Genomic DNA, 17,638 nt, shown 5'->3' with positions numbered 1-17,638 from the left:
GAAGAAGGACTGCCCAGCTGAAAACCCCTGCAGAGGAAGACCAGAAGACGACAACTGCCTTGGCTCCAGAAACTCACCGGCCTGTCTCCTGCCTTCCAAAGATCCTGCTCCAGCGACGCCTTCCAAAGGGACCAGCGACCTCGACATCCTCTGAGGACTGCCCCTGCTTCGAAAAGACAAGAAACTCCCGAGGACAGCGGACCTGCTCCAAGAAAAGCTGCAACTTTGTTTCCAGCAGCTTTAAAGAACCCTGCAAGCTCCCCGCAAGAAGCGTGAGACTTGCAACACTGCACCCGGCGACCCCGACTCGGCTGGTGGAGATCCGACACCTCAGGCGGGACCCCAGGACTACTCTGATACTGTGAGTACCAAAACCTGTCCCCCCTGAGCCCCCACAGCGCCGCCTGCAGAGGGAATCCCGAGGCTTCCCCTGACCGCGACTCTTTGAACCTAAAGTCCCGACGCCTGGGAGAGACCCTGCACCCGCAGCCCCCAGGACCTGAAGGACCGGACTTTCACTGGAGAAGTGACCCCAGGAGTCCCTCTCCCTTGTCCAAGTGGAGGTTTCCCCGAGGAATCCCCCCCATGCCTGCCTGCAGCGCTGAAGAGATCCCGAGATCTCTCATAGACTAACATTGCGAACCCGACGCTTGTTTCTACACTGCACCCGGCCGCCCCCGCGCCGCTGAGGGTGAAATTTCTGTGTGGACTTGTGTCCCCCCCGGTGCCCTACAAAACCCCCCTGGTCTGCCCTCCGAAGACGCGGGTACTTACCTGCAAGCAGACCGGAACCGGGGCACCCCCTTCTCTCCATTCTAGCCTATGCGTTTTGGGCACCACTTTGAACTCTGCACCTGACCGGCCCTGGGCTGCTGGTGTGGTGACTTTGGGGTTGCTCTGAACCCCCAACGGTGGGCTACCTTGGACCAAGAACTAAGCCCTGTAAGTGTCTTACTTACCTGGTTAACCTAACAAATACTTACCTCCCCTAGGAACTGTGAAAATTGCACTGTGTCCACTTTTAAAACAGCTACTTGTGAATAACTTGAAAAGTATACATGCAATTTTGATGATTTGAAGTTCCTAAAGTACTTACCTGCAATACCTTTCGAATGAGATATTACATGTAGAATTTGAACCTGTGGTTCTTAAAATAAACTAAGAAAAGATATTTTTCTATACAAAAACCTATTGGCTGGATTTGTCTCTGAGTGTGTGTACCTCATTTATTGTCTATGTGTATGTACAACAAATGCTTAACACTACTCCTTGGATAAGCCTACTGCTCGACCACACTACCACAAAATAGAGCATTAGTATTATCTCTTTTCGCCACTATCTTACCTCTAAGGGGAACCCTTGGACTCTGTGCATGCTATTCCTTACTTTGAAATAGCACATACAGAGCCAACTTCCTACAATAAGTTTGCACTAATGTGTCCCCCAAGCAAGAAAAACGAACTCTGCAATCAGGAAGGCATGTAATCTGATGTTCTTTAACCGGCACCATTGTGGTGGATGGGTCTCAGTCTTTGCAATTCAAGTGGTTCTGTCAGGTCTAGAAGAGTTAGGGAACTGTGGATTGGTCTGAGTTGGAGAACTACTTAGTTACAGCAATGTTACAGTTTCACAAAATACTAAATGACCTTCCTTTGTCTTATACAAATTATCCCCTAACCCACACAACCTTTATGCATCCATTGCCTTTTAGAAGATTCAGCCATTTCATTTTCAATAACCACTACATAAGTCACTTTATTGTTCAAGGGAAGTAATGACCTGGTAAAGGGAGATGGGTTACAAAGACAAATTGATGTCCTGCAAATCAGTAAACAAATGGAAAGAATTCCTACAAAAGTGGAGTGAGTTTAGGAAGAGCCTCTTGATAAGGGACGGTTTAGTACTGCTAGAAGACTTCACCAGTCACAGACCCATACTAGCAGGATGCCACAGAATATGACAACATCTTTGGATAATTAGAATATCATAGCTAGGATATCAGCTTGAGAGTGTTCCCTTTTTCCTTGTACTGCCTGTGTGTGTCCCTGTGAAGAGAATCTTAAACTCTTCCAGGAGTACTTGTAGCTATAGAGCACTGGCAGCAAAACTCTTCTCTTCCTCTATCCATAGTACTTAGTTGGCTTGCATTTGCTGTAAGGGTGCGGCATTACTTAAGGTGGGAGTACGTAACATGTTTCTTTAAGGGACAGCACCGCACCAGCTGAGACACAAGGCTTGTCCAAGAAATACACACAAATGACCCTTGAACTTTCAATGCTTTGGTTTTTCCCTCCTTTCCAGAGTGAACAAAACAGATAGAGAGTGCTGTGACTTGTCCTTTTTTTCTTTTTATCAGAAGTAAGAGTGCTATATCTTTAAGGTGTTTTTCAAAATAAGCAAAATACCATAGATGAAAAACTGATTGCTGGCTTAACAATGAAAAAGACAAAAGTTGCAAATGATTGGGTGATTATACATTTTATTTTTGGTTCTCGGAGTGGAGTTTAGAGGGCAAAAATAAATGGGCTGGTCCACCCCCTTCCGAATTTAAAATACTCTTATGATCTAAGAACTTCTCTATAATGGGGTATCTTACTCCCCTCTTCTTTAAACAGGATCTATTATTTTTACAATAGATTTCCTTATTCTTTCATCTTCTCTTTGTTTTTGCCTTCAGAGATGGCCACCCGGTGCTTTAGATCAAAGAACATTTATGTCTAAACGCAGATATAATTCATTAATGGACACCAGAAGTTCCGTGATTTACAATGCACCTCACTTACCTCTGCTTGAAACTTAGATTAACTAGGGAACTATGGCTAATACTCCAAGACTTCTAGGTGTCCCTACCCAAGGGGACTGCCTTGCACATCACATGGAATAACCCATCTAATAATATTACTGAGAAGAGCACATGATAGAAGTCTGAGAAGTCGCACGTTTACATTCCCTCAGACAAGCTTAGCAGGTGCCTGTTCTTTTGTCTTGTACTTGCTGAGTATCAGGTCTGAAAGGTGCAGGACAATCTGCCCTTCACAGAAAGAACCGCTCTTGAAGCTAAATAACCAAATGAAATCCCCCATTCCAACGGTTTTATCTTTTTCTACCCTGTCCTCCCCGCAATTATATATATATATATATGTATATATATATTCATTCATTTTTAGGCCCACCACGTAAGCGCTTTGACCTGTTGTAAGTATTGTGGGGTTTTAAACACACCCATCACATGCCCATCACTTTCATTCGTTCCTGGGCTTGCCTTTCACAAATCCCTTGATATAATTGGTAAATGCATTACGTTTTTTGTCACGCCTTGCAGACTACCCTGGTTACATGGATTATTGCACAATTGCCAATATACTTCAGTATGGGCAAACTATTTTATTTCTTTTGTCTCGCCACTTCGTGCCTCATGGCGGCCTTGGCACTCAGTGCGAACAAGCACAACAGCGTGAACTCAATCATCGATATTGGAGCGCTGGTCACATTGTTCAAGGTTACCCAATCAGAGTTATTTCTTGTGGCTATCCCCTTTACACATTTGAAATTAGTAAATGCTTTACGTAAAACAGAAATCCTCAAAGCGAAACCGGCCCTTCCGGCACAGCAGGAGAGCCGATACTACAATATTCACTGTACTCTGGAAACTCACCCCATAATGCATTACTTTTACAAAACATTTTTGCTCATAACTAGGTCTGTGGTGGTCATAGGACACTGGGACCAACTACAAAACGTTCAGCACAATGTGCTCACTCTCTACATCATCTCTGGGTCCCCACACTAGGTTAGTGAGGACCCTAAAATAATAACCTCTCCCATCATTCAGTGTCTTTTTAAGCACTCATGGCTGGATCTTTTGTTTTACAGCTGTGAATAGCTTGTGTTTCACAGGCCTTGTTTGTAATATTGTTGCTATAGACCTGCTAACCTTTAAAACGTGTAAAGCACTACGCCCTCTAGGGGCTAAATATATGGTTACACTGCATTATTTAATGCTATTTTCTTTTTGTGTGGTTATGCCCTCTAAGCACTAACTATATAGTTATACATTGTGGTGTTCTACGCATTACAATCATATCAAAATACTAAAATATTAGTGGCATGGAAACTTGCCCCATAATGCTTTGCAGGGCATTACTTTTACAAAACATTTTTGCTCATTACTCAGCCTGTGGTGGTCCTGGTACAATGGGACCATCTTCAAAACACTGTCTACATTCTCTCTGGGTCCCCACACTAGGTTAGTGGTCGAACCCAAAATAGTAACCCCTCTCACCATTCAGTGTCTTTTAAGCTTTCTCACGGCTAGAACTTTTGTTATACAGCTGGGAAAAGTTTTGCTTTAAAGGGCTTGTTTGTAATATCATTGCAGTAGGCCTGCTAGCTCTAAAAACGCCCTCTAAAGACTAAGTATATCGTTAATCTGCATTACTTTCTTCTGTTTTTTTCATAGCGTTATGCCTTCTATGGCTAACTTCGGTAAAACATAATCTGTTAGAGACTATCCAGCTGCAGATTCCTTACCTTTTAATTCCCTGGCATCCACTTTGAATCCAGAATCTTTTTGCTGAGCAATACCTGGTGCGCGCCGTTGGGTGACATCGTTTGGATCCGCATGCTTCGTACGGCTCCACGTGGCTCCGTCAGTGTCATTGGAGCCGCCTGGGACATCACAGTCACCTATAAAGGCACCACCTGGTGCGCAAATGTCAGTTCTTTCATCCACAAAACTTCCATGGACACAACCAATATGTGTCTGTGCAAAACAAGGGCCCTGAAAAGGGATAAACCCTAACCCTACTAGACATATCTGCAGGGTGGGGAGGCATGGGTGGGTGTAAGGAATCTGCAGCGGAAGTCTGTACCAGATAATGCGTTACCGAAGGAAAGTAACTTGTTCACCTGATAGAGACTTCTAGCTGCAGATTCCTTACCTTTGAATATATACCCAAGCCATGACCTCATGGCAGTGGGCTGTGGATACTATTCCTTACACTAAGAAGCCCAGTAGGACTGAAAGGGCTAAGTGCCCGTCTCTTCATACCAGACTGTCCAGGCAGTAATGTTTTGCAAACGTGTGCAAAGATGCCCACATAGCCACCTGACAGAGCTCCAGGACTGGTACGCCTTGAGCTAGCGCAGTGGTAGCAGCTTTGCCCCCTGGCAGAATGAGCTCGCAAGCCCTCAGAGGGATGCATACTGGCCAATGTGTAGCATATCTTCATGCAGATAACGACCCAGCGCGAAATGGTTCGCTTCTGCGCTGTCCGACCCTTCTTTGCTTTAACATACCCCACAAAGTGTTGGTCATCCACCCGGAACTCTCTTGTGCAGTCAAGGTAGAACGACAACGCTCTTTTTGGGTCTAGTCGATGGAGTCGCTACTCTTCTTTAGAGGGATGCAGTGGAGCAATGAAAGTGAGCACAGTGATGTTCTGACCCAGATGAAATGGGGCCACCACCTTGGGGAGGAAAGAGGCACAAGTTCTGAGAACCACCTTGTTCGGATAGATAGTGAGATACGGTGGCTTTGATGACAGGGCTTGCATCTTACTCACTCTCCTGGCATATGTTATTGCTACTAAGAAGGCTGTCTAAATGGTGAGCAGCCCGAGGGGACAGTTGTGCAAAGGCTCAAAGGGAGCACACATCAGAAAAGTGCAGACAAGACTTAAGTCCCACTGAGGCGTAACAAAGGGCGTAGGGGGAAACATATGTACAAGCCCTTTGAGGAATCTATGTACAATGGGGTATCTGAACAAAGAAGGCTGGTCAGGCATCCAAAGAAATGCTGATAAGGCAGAAAGATAGCCCTTGAGAGTCCCAAGGAAGAACCATGCTGAGCTAGGGAAAGAATGAAGAGAAGAATATCAGAAAGAGAAGCAGAAAGAGGGTCAATAGAGCTTTCTGTATAATAATATACAAAGCTTTTCCGACGGCAGGCTTATACTGTGGAGGGACGCCTGGCTGGCAAATAACTTTACAGACTTCGGGAGGAATGTCAAAAGCCATCAACTGCTGCTGCTCAATCTCCACGCATGAAGGCGCAGGGTTGACAGGTTTGGGTGGAGAACCCTCCCCTGCTGCTGAGGCAGAAGATCCTCCCAAAGGGGTAGCCTGATCGGAGGATTGATGCTCATTTTGAGAAGCTCGGGATACCAGACTCTGTGTCCAATCCAGAGCCACTAGGATGACTTGGGCCCGGTCGTTCTTGATCTTGAGAACTCTCGGCAGGTGTGGTATATTGGCGGAAAAGCGTACAGGAGTCCTGAACTCCACTCGCGCCGAAAAGTGTTGCAGAGCGATTGCGGCCTTGGAAACTCCAACGTGCAATACTGCTGACATTGCGCATTCTCTGCGGAGGTGAACAGATCTAACCAAGGCTCTCCCCACTGCTGAAAGTCCTTGCGCCACCTGACAGCGGAGTTCACCGGCCCTGCCGTTCAGAGAACCTGCTAGGTGTTGAACCACCAGGGTTATGCCCTGCTGTTCCAGCCATGTTCAGAGATGCAGAGCCTTCTGACAAAGGGTCTACGACCCCCACATCGCTCTGCTTGTTGCAGTACCACATTGGGGTGGTGTTGTCCATGAACACCTGCACAATCTTCCCTTTCACAACAGGAAGAAATGCTTTCAATGCTAGCTGGATCACCCAGAGCTCCAATAAGTTGATATGGAATCCAGATTCTGCCGGAGACCAGAGACCCCTGTTCTCCACCTCTCCCAAATGGCCGCCTCATCCCAGATGAGATGCATGTCACTACTGAGAGATGTGGCTGGGGAAGGGAGAGGAGTCTGCCTTTCACCCAATCGCAGTTCAAAAACTACCACTGCAGGTCTTTTGCAGTTCCCTCCGAGATCTGAACCGCGATTGCAAGATTTCCCTGATGCTGAGTCTACTGGAACTTCAGGTCCCACTTCAGAGCCCTCTTATGCCATCTGGCATTTTTGACTAGCAGGATGCAGGAGGCCATGAGTCCCAACAGCCTCAGAGTCTGTCTCACCGGAATCCAAGATAAAGGCTGAAACATCGGTATCATAACCTGAATATCCTGGACTTGCTGCTCGGGAGGATAAACCCGCAGCTGCACTGTGTCCAGAATAGCCCAGATGAAAGGGAGCTTTTGAGAGGGAGTCAGGTGTGACTTCGGTATGTTTAAAGTGCACTCCAGCGAATGCAGGAGGTCCGCCGTAGTCTGAAGGTGGGTGACGAGAGCCTGGGGCGTAGAAGCTTTCAACAGCCAGTCATCGAGGTAGGGGGAAGACTGAAACCCCCAACCTTATCAGATGAGCCGCTACCACCGCCATCACCTTGGTGAACACCCGAGGGGTATTGGTGAGACCGAAAGGGAGCACGGTATACTGAAAGTGCTTGTGGCCCACCTTGAACCGCAAGTAAAGCCTATGGGCGGGCAGGATGGGAGATGTGAAAATACAGACCCCGCAAGTCCAATGCTACAATCCAGTCTCCTTGGTCTACGGCAGACCAGACCTGAACTAGAGTGAGCATCTTGAATTTCTCCTTTTTGAGGAAGCAATTGAAGTCCCTCAAATCCAAGATAGGGCGAAGACCCTTGTTCTTTGGAATCAGAAAGTAGTGGGAGTAACAACCACTGCCTACTTCTGACATTGGGACCCTTTCTATGGCTCCCTTGGCCAAGGCAGCCGTAACTTCCGCGTGGAGCAAGATTAAATGATCCTCCATCAGCCGTTCTTTTAATGGAGGGACTGAGGGAGGGAAAGATTGGAAGGGGAGGGAATAGTCTTTTTGTATGATCTCCGATGTTACGGACTGCCAGTGAGGGATGTGATATTGAATCCTCCCTCCAACTGGGCGAACATGGTCTTGCAGAAACATATTAGGAGGGCTTGGGCATTGTGGAAGAGGGGGGCTGGGTGGTGGCTGACCTCTGGCTAGACCCCCTGGGTCTGAATGTACCACGATCCTGGTTCTCGCACTGGGTGCTGTGAGGCTGGAGGATTGGGACTACCCTGTGGATGGCGTGGTACCCTGCCCCTCCTGAAGCTTCAAAAGGGGAAATAGACAGCCTTCTGGCTAAAGGGCGCCAAGAGGCCCAAGGGTCTGGCAGTGGCTCACGAGTCCTTGAACCACTCAAGTGCAGAGTCTGCCTTCTCACCAAAAAGGCGTGAGCCATCGAAAGGCATGTCCATCAGATTTGCCTTGACATCCCCCGAAAAGCCAGAGGTACGCAGTCAGGCATGGCAACAAAGGGCCATTTTCGAAGAAATCACCCTGCCCAGCAAGTCTGTCGTGTTCATGCCACACCGGATGGTAAACTTGGCTGCATCTCTCCCATCCTTGACAGCTTGGGTGAGAGTGTCCCATACGTCCTCCGGGACCTGGGACAGCACTGTGCCACTGTATCCCATAAAGTGTGGGAAAAACGGCCCAATAGGCATGAGGTGTTTACCGACCTCAATGCCAAGCAGGAGGAAGAAAACGTCTTTCCAAGTTGGTCCAGCCTCTTGGATTCCCTATCCGGGGGAGCGGAAGGGAAGGCACCATGGGAAGTGGAGGCCTGGACCACCAAGCTCTCTGGGGTGGGGTGTTGGGTGAGGAAACTAGGGTCTGTAGGAGCTGGTCGATGGCTGCGGCCAATTGTCCTATTCACAGGAGCCCGTGCTGGGTTTGGACCAGGTAGCCAGTAAGACATCTGTAAGGGCTTCATTAAGGGTAACATCAGCCCCAATGTAGCAACCCCCAGCTGAAGCACCTCTGACGGGAGGTTAGTCCTGACCGGCACCATAGGCAAGTCTAGGTCCAAGACCTCAGCTGCTCTACACACCACCATGGCATACAATGCTCCCTCCTCCATATCCACAGAAGGAGGTGAGAGCATACCAGCATCTGGAGAAGTATCCAGTCCACTGGCTTCCCCTAGATCCTCATACTAGTCCTGCTCCTCCAATCCATATTCCAAAGGGTCCTCAGACCCCTTCCACTCCTGGCTGATCTAAATAAGCCTCAGGCACTGATATGGGCTTAGTCGGTGCCACCAAAGTCGGAATCTGCATCGTACAATGTCGTTCTGGCTCCAAATCATCAGGAATGAGGATGGGGCTTCCACCACCGGTGGGCGCAGGTGGTGGGGGGAGCGTCGACATCGGGCCCGGCTCCAAAGGAGGTAGACTGAAGAACTGCCACCTGCCTGGATCTAATATCGGATCCTGGGGTCCCCAATGGCACAGAGACCAAAGCCACCTGCATCGAACCCGATGGGGCCCCTGCTGGCAACGCAGGGTCCAAAGACCCACCTGCAGGGCAGCCCACTAAAAAATGAGGTGCATGGCTTCGTAAAAGTCTTATTTGAGCGGGGGTTGCTCCGGCTCTCAGATAAGGGGAAGACGCGAAGTCTGCCCTGGCAACGGCTCTGCGGAACCATGCTTGGAACGTTGATGTGCCCGAGATGCCTCGTCGGCTGACAGGCATAGCGAAGTCCGCTTGGACTTCTTGTGCCTCTTCCCTGAGTGCCCCAAGGACCTCGAGTGGGGTAAAGACGACTTGGGGCTCCTGAAGCAGTCCTGCGACCTCCTCCTTGAGCAGGACCGTGACCTCAGAGGAGGCGCACTGACGAAGTCGACTGCCAGGCTGCCATGAGCTTTAGAGACCCCTCGCTCAAAGCTTTCGGGCCATGGCCCGGCAGTCAGAGCACGACTTCGAGTCGTGGTTCCTGCCGAGGCACCAGAGACATACCTAGTGTGGGTACGTCACCCACATAGCATGATGACAAACACCACACAGCTTTAACCCCGTCTTCTTAGATGACATCTTCCTTGCACAGACAAAAAATTCTCCGAAAAGGCAAAGGGTAGCACGATCTCGGACCGGCGCTTAACCGGTACAAAAGGAAAAGAACTGATGTATGCGTGCCGGTGTGGTGCCTTTAACGTCGCAGACGGCTCCAATGGAGCGGACGATGCACGCAGATCTGAACTACGCCACCCGACGGCACGCACAGGGTATTGCTCAGCAAAAAGACTCCAGATTCGGAGCGGACACCAGAGAATTCAAAGGTAAGGAATCTGCAGCTAGAAGTCTTTTTCAGATAATATGATTACATGACCATGTATCTTACAAAATATATTTTCGTTATGGTCCCCTCTAGGGGCTGTTTTGAGCATTATAGTCTAATGCCAAAAGGTTTATTTCTGATAACGCTTTATATGATAATTGTATATGTTTTAATAATCTCTCCTAATTACAATTAGGATGATGATTCATGCCAATTTAACATCCTTATTAAACTATGACTGTTTAAACCCTCTTGATATGTTTGGGTGACCCTTCTGGTTTATTTCTCCTCTGTGGCTGTCCTATGTCTTTTTGGGGAATTGTGTTAGCCGGCCAGCAACTGACAGTGGTATTCTAATAGAATTAGCATGGCAGATTTAAATTAGGATGCTAAATCGCAACATTTTCATTTTTTGCTGCAGATAGAAGAAGGTAAATGGAAGTGCTTTAGTTATATGCATGGCCACTGGAATTATATGGCGTGCAAAATTATGAGGCAGGGTTGACCAACTTATGTGGCAAGAAAAGTCCACTTATGAATTTACAATGCCAATAGCTCTAACTCACACAAATGCAAGACCTATTGCATTGTAAATGCTTTTTGTTTCAGTTAGTTATCCGTAGAATCTGCATCCATGTTTCTCAAAAGTTGATTCCTTGTGCATGGATCCATTGGACTATGTGATGCTTTGACAAGAATATCCTACAAGTTGATGGGAAACGGTGATAGATTACTGCTTTCTCCATGTAATCCTTCTGGCAACTATGATTTTGCAGTACAGGACGACAGTATAGTAGATTGCTGCAGATGCACTATTAACAGAGGACAGAGCAGGTGGATTGTTGAGGGACTGCTGATAAAGACATGGCTTTTGTGAACTGTATGTACATGGATGTGAGGGATAGGTAGTCATGCAGGTCTGGCATCTAAGCCTAGGATGCGGAATAGAAAGGGCGATATGAAACCTGGCATACATTTTTTTTTTTTTTGCACGGAGGTGGGGAGGGCAAGCCGAGATGGAAGTTGCAGTGTGGAGGAGCTACGGCACTTGGTAATTCATACACAAAACAGCCTGCGAGCACAAATGCTACTAGACCTAAATCAAAGTGTAGAAAACTTAAGCAAAGTCCCCCACCATGCCTCCTTGTTTATCCTACTTACTAACCTCAGCATTTGAAATGCATGGTTGTGCATTTGACGTTTTAGCATAACGTTCCTTTCAACAACCATAAAACTGAAAATAGTACAAGTCAAAACAACCAGCTCAAAACTTGTGAAGCCAAAAAACATTCAGCAGCACCAAAGGGTAATGGTGAGGTCAAAATATGGTATCAGGACTCAGAGACCAGCTGGACTTCTGCCTCCGCCTAAAATGAACCTTCAATGGCTCTTCTCACATCATGCACAATTAACTGTCACAACAAAGCTGCTGGGTTGTCACTGGGCTTGCTTGGCAAACACCACTGGAAGCCAGTTTAGCTTTTGCAGATGCAGGGAATGTGTGCGAGTGAGGCAAAGTATAAGTGTCTGGTGGATTGGTGCAAGTGTATGCGGATGCTCCGGTATTCTGGCCCTGTGTTGGATGGGGCTTTGTATGTGTGCGTGAACATTTTTAATTTGCTACACATGTGAATGGGGAGCCAGTAAAGCTTCTTGAGGTGTGTGTGATGTGGATTTGGTGTGGGAGAGTCAAGTAGGAGTCTTGCAGCAGTGCTCTGGAGTTACTGCGCTGGGTTTCTGATGTCTTGGTTCTCCTCTGGTTTACCCTTCCATTGTGCTACAATCTTTAATGCTCTCCCAATAAAGGTTCAGTAGGCTTAGCAAGCCCACGTGCCAGGGTAGAATCTGGTCACTTCTGCGAACTGGCCCAGAACCAGGATCACCGCCTATAAATCCAGTTGAGGAGTGTAGGTGTTCCAGTAATCATGAAAGAAAGTGAACAGGGCCCATTCCATGGCCATCGTGAGCTCTTCTGTAGTTTGGAGAGCTTGACATATTCACAAATGAAATATTCCAATTCTTTATTTACCTGCGACCCGCAAGGTGTGAAATGGCAAAAAATCCCAAGGTTCTCCAGATACCCTAAGAATTTACTTCCTTGATGGCGCAGCCCATTCCTCACTTTGATTTTTTTTTTTTTTTAAAGCTAAACATGCATTACTGCCACCTTAGCTATTTTGTGGTGGAATATCTTTATTAATGTGGATTGCACTACTTTAGGCTCTGGAAAATGGAAACATATCCATTGTCAGCTGCAGTGCAAACATCTTTCTTTAACTTGCTAAAAAAGACGATAACTAGATAGCAGCGGAGGAGTCTGGCATGTGATGTTAAGATACATTATACGACAAGCAGGGCGCTCAAGAGGGGTTTAAGAGGCAGTGGAAAGGGAAAGGAATGTGTACTGCTAGGTGTGCTAAGTGAGAGAAGGCGCATTATTATAGTGAAATAACCAACATTTAAGTCTTTCCAAACGGAGAGAGGGAGGGAAAGTGTGTGCGTTTTTGTGTGTCTGTAAAATTCAAGGTGGAATCAGTCAGACACCTCACCATACCCGACTGAAAGCACCTGCAACCAACTATTTGTCACAAAATACATTTACTGGGTGGATGTAACACGCCCCACATCCAGTCTGAAACTACACCCCTGCCACTAGGTTTTTTCTGCATCACAATTGTGCTGCACCATTTTCAGCTCTTTTTTACACTGACATGCAAAACTGCATCAATGTGAATTGCCATAGAGTGTGACAGTACATGCCCCAGCCAGGCTTATAACTACATTCCTGGGTCCCTCAAGATGAGGCATCGTAGTCTGACAAACATACACATTTATCCACAGAAACGGACCAGCAAAAAGGAGAGAAAGAAACCCCCCCGAACTTCATTGAATATTTACCCAGGGGAGGTGGCAGTCCCAGAGGCTGCAGACCCCAGCACCAGAGCTAAGGGGTCAGCGTGTACCTACCCTGGCTCTTTTAAAGTTTTTTTATTGTTTTTTTTTTCTGGGACTCTGCTAATGCTGTGTCTCAGGCAGGCTGCCTACGCTTCTTTGTTGAAGTGTTGGCAGCCAATCAGATATCAGCTTGAGATCAGAAGGGTTTGTTTTTTCTTTAATTTATCAAAAACTAATGGATAGCTTTACATCAAATAACAAAAAGGGCGCTTTCTGGACCAAGAGTTACCTTTCTGCCAAATTTGGCAGAAATTCCATCCAATGGTTCAGGACCTATTCCTGTTCAAAATCCCTATGGAAAAATGCATGGGGAAAAAGCATTTTGGGCCTCCCCCCCCCCCTTTTCTCAGGCCCGCTTGACAGATCACCTCAAAACTTTTCAGACAGCAACTGAAGTGAGCGTCATTTTTTTTGTAAACTTTCTTGAAGATTCGTCAAACTGTGCCAAAGTTATTAGCAAAACAAACACTTTTTTCTAGAGAAACTAGAGCCTCACTATAACTACCTAGTGGCGACCTCCTCTAGGTTTTATCTATCTCCTACTGGCAGTCACCACTAGGTAGTTATAGTTAGGACCCAGTTTTCCATAGGATTTTTTTTTTACCAATAACCTAGGCACAGTTTGACGAATCTTCACATATTTTTTAAAACAAATATGACAGTCGATTCAGCTGCTGTCTTGGAAGTTTCGGGGTGATCTTTCAAGCAGGGGCACAGAAAAAAAGGGGGGGGGGTCTCAAAATGCATTTTCCCAATGCATTTTGCCGGAGGATCTTTAGACACGACTACAGCAACCGCTGAACAGAATTACACCACATTTGTCAGGAAGCTAGATCTTGATGCACAGATCGTGCTTTGTGTTATTTGGTGTAAATCTGTTCAGTAGTTTGGGAGTTACTGAAGGAAAAAATATAGATAGGTGGGCAGAGCCTAAGCACAGATCTCATTGTGAATTCTGATTGGCTGTCAGTACTTCAACCAGGAAGTGATGGCAGCCATCTTGGGACCAATGCACATAACACCCCATTGAAATGCATTGTAGCGAAAGGCAGGGTTTGAGGGTCACAAAAATGAGAAAGAGGGGTAACAGATTTTAGTTACAGTAATAATCATTTGTTGATGGTATCATACTAATTTTAGGAATTGTGGTGTGTTCTAAGGTGATTTTACCCTGTGAAAAAAGCATCCTGCTGGGATTTCATGAATCATGTTGCGGGGAAACTGTTCTCATGATTTTCCCCACAGAGGTTATGGAAGGTGCTCCAGAAGCTACACTGAGAACAAATGTTCTGTAAATTCACAGTATCTCAGCCATATGAGAATGAAGTCAGACATTCTCAGTAAAACACGTACTTTCAAAAGGAGTACCTTGTCAGTAGATTCCCTTGTGTTCTACTGCAGCCTCCCAGAGTGTTCTAAAGCACAAATAGAGCACTAACAGTCTACCTTATGACAAAACTGTGGCACACCAGAAACTATCTTGATTGAATCAAACTGAGAAAATGTAAAACATTTAATTTAGAAAGGAACAAAATGAGGGGGTTAATTATTGTCATAGAAATTATGATTAGTGATGTAAACAAAAACAAAAAAAAGGACATGTTTTAAGTGAGTTGTCAAAATCTTCCTCTTCTATTTTCTTAAAACATCCTGACACACAGACACCAACCAACCACACACGCAACCTTGGATTGGTCCTCGACTCCTCCCTTTCCATGTCTAAACAGGTCAACACTATCTCCTCCTCCTGCTACAACACCCTCCGCATGCTCTGCAGGATCTACAAGTGGATCCCGACCGAAACAAGAAGAACAGTGACACAGGCCCTCGTTAGCAGCAGGCTAGACTACGGCAACGCACTCTAAGCAGGCATCCCGGCCAAGCACATGCAACGCCTACAACGCATCCAAAACTCCTCCGCCCGACTAATCCTCAACGTGCCCCTCCGCAGCCACATCACCCCCACCTGAGAGACCTTCACTGGCTCCCCGTCGACAAGAGGATCACCTTCAAGCTCCTCACCTAAGCACACAAAGCACTCCACAACGCCGGAACAGCCTACCTGAACAACAGACTCAGCTTCTACACCCCAACCGACAGCTCTGCAAACCTCGCCCTCCCCATCGTTCCCTGCATCCAACGTAAGACCTCCAGTGGCAGATCCTTCTCCTACCTCGCTGCCAAGACCTGGAACACCCTCCCGACCAGCCTACGTCAAACCCAAGACCTGCTCACCTTCAGAAGACGCCTCAAGACCTGGTTCTTTGTGCAATAGCAGCAACCCCCCCCCTCAGCGCCTCGCGGGTAAGTAAAGCGCTTTATAAATACAATGATTGATTGACTGAAGCATGCACTTTCAACACCAGCAGCAGACTGCCAGTTAACTTCCTGGAGGTCAGCAGTTTTACTATAGTGTTCTAATGAGCAACTAGAGTGCTAACATTCTGAATTTATGCCAAAAGTGTGACACATCTGAATGCTATCTTGATGGAATCAAAGTTGAAAACTGAAAGCATTTTCTACTGAGGATACTGCAGTAAATGAGGAGATTAGGGAGCTTCATAACAAACAGGTCTCCCAAGGTGGCCACCAAAGGGGGAAAAAGAGCCCAAATGTAGCACAAATATCATCCAAATGTAGCCTAAGTATAGCGCAATGACAGAAGTGTGTAAACCACTTAATTTTTTTTTTTTTTTTTTGCAGTTTTATAAAGTGCAGCTTGACCAACTGGATAAAAACACAAAGATAGCAAATAATTTTAAAGTGCTTTGTCGCTATTTGAGAACTCAGAAAACATGTCCTAATTTTAGTTTTTTATAGCACTATCCATAATTTCCATGGTAATAAGACTCTCTCATTTTTATAATTTCTAAAAGAAATGCTTTAATCATTACAATTTTGATTACAGCAAGATGACGTCAGGCGTGCCACACTTTAACAAATATAGAATGTTGGCAATATAGTTGTACGTTAGAATACTGTGGGAAGGCAAAGGTGAAGGGCACAGACATGGATAATTTAGGGGAGGTTGCAGAGGCAGCAAGTTGACCTCGCTCGACAGGATGAAGGGGCAGTGCAGCACAACTAGCTATGGAGGGCAGGGTAAAGGGGGCGGGGCCAACGAACCAATCATGCAGGACAGGCACGAAAGGCTGTGGCAATATAAAAGACCATTGAGGGCAGAAGGAAGAGACAATGGGAGTACAACCATAAATGCCAACAGACTATTCAGGGAGGAGACTCCCAAAGTTTTAAGCCCCAAAAAAGGCTTTATTTTAGGCCTCCTGCCTAAAATATCCTCTTTTTCAATATAAGTCAATGAGGAAAATCAATTCCTCAGTTTTTTTTTGTTAAAATCTCCCTCTTACCAAGTTCAAAATGTTGGCAAGAATGGTACACTGGATCACGGAAGGCAGGAGGAATGGGGTAATAACATGGACTTGTATAATATAGGGCAGGAGGAAGATGGTCAGGGGCACCAAACTGACCTTATACAGCAGGGTCATGGGTTGCAGCAGCAAAATACACCAGATGGGGCAAGAGGGATGGCCGTGCAGGGCAATGGACCATGGAAAGCAATATGGAGGGGACAGGGCCATGCACATGGACAACAGAGAGCAGAGGGGGAAAGAGGCAAGGGCAGCAAGTTGACCATATTGGACAGATAGGAGAGACAGTTGCAGCATAATGGACCATAAACGGCAGGGTGCAGGGGCACAACATGGACCACACAAAGCAGGAGGGAAGGAATAGGGGCCTGTACATGGAGAAATGATGGCATGGGCCAAGGGGGCAGGGCAGGAGCAGCAAGCTGACCAAGGAGGGGCTGTGCAACGCAGAAGACCATGTATGGAAAGCAGAAGGGTTAATGGCAGCTCAATGGCCATGGTGTGCAAGAGGGAGGAGGCAGAGTCATGCGTAAAGGACCCTTGAGGACAGAAGAGAGGGGTAGGGGCTGGACACAGACAAGAAAGGGCAGAGAAAGGGGCTTCATAACAGACTACACAGGGCAGGCAGGAGAAGCAGTTGCACCACATCAGACAATGAAGGGCAGAAGCGAGTGACAGCAAACTGGACCATGAAGGATGGGAGGGAGGGGATGGGGCAAGGAACTCGGACAGGCAGGGTGGAGGTGGTAGGGACAGGCCACAGCCATCTGACCATGCTAGGCAGGTGGGAGGGGCAGTGGTAACTCAATATAACTCTCAGAATAGATAGGAGGGGCAGTGACAGGTCCATGGAACATGGTGAGCAAAAAGGAGGGAGTAGGGCCATGCACATAGACATCAGAGGGCAGGGGAAGGAGGATAGGGTAGCAGACTAAGAAAAGAAGCTAAGCAGGAGAGCCATGATGGGGCATAGAATTGGGCAATGGAGGGCCTGTGGAGTGGGCAGGGATATCAAGCTTAATGGAGGGCAGTGGCAGCCCATCAGACCATGCAGGGCAGGAGGGAGGGGGCTGGTGCATGGACTTGGACAACACAGGGTAGGGAGAAGGTGAATGGGGCAGCAAAGTAACTGTTCAGGGCAGGCGGGAAGGGGAGTGGATGAATAACAGATGACCAGGGCTGTAATGAGGTAGTTAGGGCATGGACTTGACCAATAGATGGCAAGGAGGATGGGGAAGGGGCAGGAGCAGCAAG

The 17,638-nt window shown here is 47.0% G+C and overlaps 1 protein-coding gene across 3 annotated transcripts in view; it reads right to left on the bottom strand.

Annotated features, from left to right (window-relative positions):
• WDR83 (WD repeat domain 83) overlaps window positions 1-17,638 on the bottom strand; it is a 188,316-nt gene that overhangs the window by 67,176 nt on the left and 103,502 nt on the right. The window lies entirely within an intron of this gene.

The sequence above is a fragment of the Pleurodeles waltl genome, chromosome 4_2 (assembly GCF_031143425.1).
Source record: "Pleurodeles waltl isolate 20211129_DDA chromosome 4_2, aPleWal1.hap1.20221129, whole genome shotgun sequence".
In the NCBI taxonomy this organism is placed as follows: Eukaryota; Metazoa; Chordata; class Amphibia; order Caudata; family Salamandridae; genus Pleurodeles; species Pleurodeles waltl.
Note: the sequence above shows the minus strand (reverse complement) of the source record. Positions and strands in the feature narration are given on the sequence as shown.